Genomic DNA, 6,029 nt, shown 5'->3' with positions numbered 1-6,029 from the left:
CCTCCAGACATAGATGGATAGATGAGGACAGTGAGATAGAGGGGAGGGATGGGGGTGTAGGGATCCTTCAGACATAGATGGACAGATGAGGACAGTGATATAGAGGGGAGGGATGGGGGTGTAGGGATCCTCCAGACATAGATGGACAGATGAGGACAGTGAGATAGAGGGGAGGGATGGGGGTGTAGGGATCCTCCAGACATAGATGGACAGATGAGGACAGTGAGATAGAGGGGAGGGATGGGGGTGTAGGGTACCCCCAGACATAGATGGACAGATGAGGACAGTGAGATAGAGGGGAGGGATGGGGGTGTAGGGATCCTCCAGACATAGATGGACAGATGAGGACAGTGAGATAGAGGGGAGGGATGGGGGTGTAGGGATCCTCCAGACATAGATGGACAGATGAGGACGGTGAGATAGAGGGGAGGGATGGGGGTGTAGGGATCCTCCAGACATAGATGGATAGATGAGGACAGTGAGATAGAGGGGAGGGATGGGGGTGTAGGGATCCTTCAGACATAGATGGATAGATGAGGACAGTGATATAGAGGGGAGGGATGGGGGTGTAGGGTGCCCCCAGACATAGATGGACAGACGAGGACAGTGAGATAGAGGGGAGGGATGGGGGTGTAGGGATCCTCCAGACATAGATGGACGGATGAGGACAGTGAGATAGAGAGGAGGGATGGGGGTGTAGGGGGCCTCCAGACATAGATGGACAGATGAGGACAGTGAGATAGAGGGGAGGGATGGGGGTGTAGGGGTCCTCCAGACATAGATGGACAGATGAGGACAGTGAGATAGAGGGGAGGGATGGGGGTGTAGGGGGCCCCCAGACATAGATGGACAGATGGGGACAGTGAGATAGAGGGGAGGGATGGGGGTGTAGGGGTCCTCCAGACATAGATGGACAGATGAGGACAGTGAGATAGAGGGGAGGGATGGGGGTGTAGGGGGCCCCCAGACATAGATGGACAGATGAGGACAGTGAGATAGAGGGAAGGGATGGGGGTGTAGGGTACCCCCAGACATAGATGGACAGATGAGGACAGTGAGATAGAGGGGAGGGATGGGGGTGTAGGGATCCTCCAGACATAGATGGACAGATGAGGACAGTGAGATAGAGGGGAGGGATGGGGGTGTAGGGATCCTCCAGACATAGATGGACAGATGAGGACAGTGGGATAGAGGGGAGGGATGGGGGTGTAGGGGGCCTCCAGACATAGATGGATAGATGAGGACAGTGAGATAGAGGGGAGGGATGGGGGTGTAGGGGGCCTCCAGACATAGATGGATAGATGAGGACAGTGAGATAGAGGGGAGGGATGGGGGTGTAGGGGGCCTCCAGACATAGATGGACAGATGAGGACAGTGAGATAGAGGGGAGGGATGGGGGTGTAGGGGGCCTCCAGACATAGATGGACAGATGAGGACAGTGAGATAGAGGGGAGGGATGGGGGTGTAGGGATCCTCCAGACATAGATGGACAGATGAGGACAGTGGGATAGAGGGGAGGGATGGGGGTGTAGGGGGCCTCCAGACATAGATGGATAGATGAGGACAGTGAGATAGAGGGGAGGGATGGGGGTGTAGGGGGCCTCCAGACATAGATGGACAGATGAGGACAGTGAGATAGAGGGGAGGGATGGGGGTGTAGGGGGCCTCCAGACATAGATGGACAGATGAGGACAGTGAGATAGAGGGGAGGGATGGGGGTGTAGGGGGTCCTCCAGACATAGATGGATAGATGAGGACAGTGAGATAGAGGGGAGGGATGGGGGTGTAGGGATCCTCCATACATAGATGGACAGATGAGGACAGTGAGATAGAGGGGAGGGATGGGGGTGTAGGGATCCTCCAGACATAGATGGACAGATGAGGACAGTGAGATAGAGGGGAGGGATGGGGGTGTAGGGATCCTCCAGACATAGATGGACAGATGAGGACAGTGAGATAGAGGGGAGGGATGGGGGTGTAGGGGGCCCCCAGACATAGATGGACAGATGAGGACAGTGACATAGAGGGGAGGGATGGGGGTGTAGGGGGCCCCCAGACATAGATGGACAGATGAGGACAGTGAGATAGAGGAGAGGGATGGGGGTGTAGGGGTCCTCCAGACATAGATGGACAGATGAGGACAGTGAGATAGAGGGTGTGGATGGGGGTGTAGGGGGCCCCCAGACATAGATGGACAGATGAGGACAGTGAGATAGAGGGGGGGGATGGGGGTGTAGGGATCCTCCAGACATAGATGGACAGATGAGGACAGTGAGATAGAGGGAAGGGATGGGGGTGTAGGGGTCCTCCAGACATAGATGGACAGATGAGGACAGTGAGATAGAGGGGAGGGATGGGGGTGTAGGGATCCTCCAGACATAGATGGACAGATGAGGACAGTGAGATAGAGGGGAGGGATGGGGGTGTAGGGATCCTCCAGACATAGATGGACAGATGAGGACAGTGAGATAGAGGGGAGGGATGGGGGTGTAGGGTACCCCCAGACATAGATGGACAGATGAGGACAGTGAGATAGAGGGGAGGGATGGGGGTGTAGGGGGCCCCCAGACATAGATGGAGAGATGAGGACAGTGGGATAGAGGGGAGGGATGGGGGTGTAGGGTACCCCCAGACATAGATGGACAGATGAGGACAGTGAGATAGAGGGGAGGGATGGGGGTGTAGGGGGCCCCCAGACATAGATGGACAGATGAGGACAGTGAGATAGAGGGGAGGGATGGGGGTGTAGGGGGCCTCCAGACATAGATGGACAGATGAGGACAGTGAGATAGAGGGGAGGGATGGGGGTGTAGGGATCCTCCAGACATAGATGGACAGATGAGGACAGTGATATAGAGGGGAGGGATGGGGGTGTAGGGTACCCCCAGACATAGATGGACAGATGAGGACAGTGAGATAGAGGGGAGGGATGGGGGTGTAGGGATCCTCCAGACATAGATGGACAGATGAGGACAGTGAGATAGAGGGGAGGGATGGGGGTGTAGGGATCCTCCAGACATAGATGGACAGATGAGGACAGTGAGATAGAGGGGAGGGATGGGGGTGTAGGGATCCTCCAGACATAGATGGATAGATGAGGACTGTGAGATAGAGGGGAGGGATGGGGGTGTAGGGATCCTCCAGACATAGATGGACAGATGAGGACAGTGAGATAGAGGGGAGGGATGGGGGTGTAGGGTACCCCCAGACATAGATGGACAGATGAGGACAGTGAGATAGAGGGGAGGGATGGGGGTGTAGGGATCCTCCAGACATAGATGGACAGATGAGGACAGTGAGATAGAGGGGAGGGATGGGGGTGTAGGGATCCTCCAGACATAGATGGACAGATGAGGACGGTGAGATAGAGGGGAGGGATGGGGGTGTAGGGATCCTCCAGACATAGATGGATAGATGAGGACAGTGAGATAGAGGGGAGGGATGGGGGTGTAGGGATCCTTCAGACATAGATGGATAGATGAGGACAGTGATATAGAGGGGAGGGATGGGGGTGTAGGGTGCCCCCAGACATAGATGGACAGACGAGGACAGTGAGATAGAGGGGAGGGATGGGGGTGTAGGGATCCTCCAGACATAGATGGACAGATGAGGACAGTGAGATAGAGGGGAGGGATGGGGGTGTAGGGTACCCCCAGACATAGATGGACAGATGAGGACAGTGAGATAGAGAGGAGGGATGGGGGTGTAGGGGGCCTCCAGACATAGATGGACAGATGAGGACAGTGAGATAGAGGGGAGGGATGGGGGTGTAGGGGTCCTCCAGACATAGATGGACAGATGAGGACAGTGAGATAGAGGGGAGGGATGGGGGTGTAGGGATCCTCCAGACATAGATGGACAGATGAGGACAGTGAGATAGAGGGGAGGGATGGGGCTGTAGGGGGCCTCCAGACATAGATGGACAGATGAGGACAGTGAGATAGAGGGGAGGGATGGGGGTGTAGGGGGCCCCCAGACATAGATGGACAGATGAGGACAGTGAGATAGAGGGGAGGGATGGGGGTGTAGGGGGCCTCCAGACATAGATGGACAGATGAGGACAGTGAGATAGAGGGGAGGGATGGGGTGTAGGGATCCTCCAGACATAGATGGACAGATGAGGACAGTGAGATAGAGGGGAGGGATGGGGGTGTAGGGATCCTCCAGACATAGATGGACAGATGAGGACAGTGAAATAGAGGGGAGGGATGGGGGTGTAGGGATCCTCCACACATAGATCATCAGAATGGAGGAGAGGGGAGGGTTGGACAGTTGAACAGGCATGGAATAAGAAGTTGTCCCGGAGAGCTGACAGTCGTGTATTGAACCCGGGTGTTATTATTTTAGTCCTCAGCCAGTAAAGTAAGAACTCCCAATCTGCATTCTTTGGGTTAGAGGCTCTGGAGATAGGGAAGCCGGTCCTTGGAGATGATAGTCAGGAGGCAGTAATTCCAGACATTGTGTTCAGCTTATTTCTGTCCTCTCAGGGTAACTCCCTGACTTATGATGGTTTTCTCTGACCCAGAATCCTGGCACCTTAGGATGGTCTGTGGAGTGAAGACACTTCTGAGGACAGAGAAGAAAGAAGCTGTGATCTGCCTTCCCTGCAGATGTCAGAGACGTCATCTACAGAGTTCTTCTCCTGGATTGGACTATGGGAGGAAGTGACGGATCTCCATGGACACCCTGTGATGTAAGGTAGGACAATTTTACCTCCACATATCAGATACCAGCCTCCTCACTGCTGATATTCCTGAATTAGTAATGGGACTGAGCAGCGGCTAGGATGTTGTCTCTGACTCAGCCACACTTTCACTCTATACCAGCCTCTTCACTACTGCTAAGTCTGAACAAGCAAAGGAGACTGCGCAGCAGCTAGATCATTGACCCGGGCTTCCCCAGCCAATCACACTAGAATACCAGGGCCTCTATAGCAGTGCCACTTGCTATGGAAGCACACATGCAGCTCAATCCTGAGCCATGTAATTTGTGTCTATTGACGCACACAGTGCAGCTTGATTCTGTCCCCCACTCAGCTCCTAGGATTTGATAGACAGCATCAGGAGCCAATGTCTCCCGCTGCTGCCTCTGTGAGCGGAGAGAGAGGAGAGAGCTGCTGTAGATGAGCACAGTGCTGGATCATGAGAGGACTCAAGTATAAGGGGGAGGGGGTAGCGTGAGGGGGCAATACAGTTACTCTATCTCAAAAGCATCCGGACTGGGCAGCAGCTTTGTTGTTGGTCCGGCTTTACTCAACCATCTGCACAATACTAAATACCGGACTCTTGGCTGCTGCTAGTCCTGTTTGCATGTTCAAAGATGTTGACTTGGCGTTACTCTGCTACATGCAGACAATGGAAGACCGGCCTCTCTTCTGCTGTGTCTGAACAATCAGGACTGTACGGGAGTGAAGAGGTTGGCACTGCCAGACTTAGCCACATACACACAATAGAATGTCAGCCTCTGTGCTCCTGCACAGTCCTGTTTATTCCATCACAGTTGTGTGCATGTGGCTGGGTTAAGCCGAGACAATATCGAAGGTGCTGCGCAGTCCTGTTGTTTGTTCAGATATAGCAGCAAAGACTTTATCCCGGCCTTCCTCAGCCACATTCCCACAACGAAATACCAGCCGCTTCTGCTGCGCTGTCCTATTTACTCATACATAGCAGCAAAGAGGCTGCCATTGCTACCACAGCCACATCTCTGTTTGCATGGGGCTTAGTAAGGCCGAGCCAATGTATTTGCTGCTGCAGAGTCCTATTTGTATGTTCAGACATAGCAGCAAAGATGTCCCGGCCTTACTTAGCCACATACACAGAATGGCAGCCTGTTCTGCTGCTGTGTCTGAGCAAACAGGACTGCGCAGCAGGGAAGAGGCTGGAATTTATTTGTGTGGATGTGGCTTAGTAAGGCCGGGCAAACATCTTCCCTGCTGCACAGCCCATTTCTTCAGAGACAGCTGCAAAGACGTTGTCCCGGCTTTAAGCCCGGTTATCTAAAATTTAGTCTGACCTATGAAAATTCCAGAC

This window comes from Pelophylax lessonae (genome assembly GCF_965119305.1).
Source record: "Pelophylax lessonae genome assembly, contig: HAP1_SCAFFOLD_240, whole genome shotgun sequence".
In the NCBI taxonomy this organism is placed as follows: domain Eukaryota; kingdom Metazoa; phylum Chordata; class Amphibia; order Anura; family Ranidae; genus Pelophylax; species Pelophylax lessonae.
The sequence above is the reverse complement of the archived record's forward strand: the minus strand, read 5'-3'. Positions refer to the sequence as shown.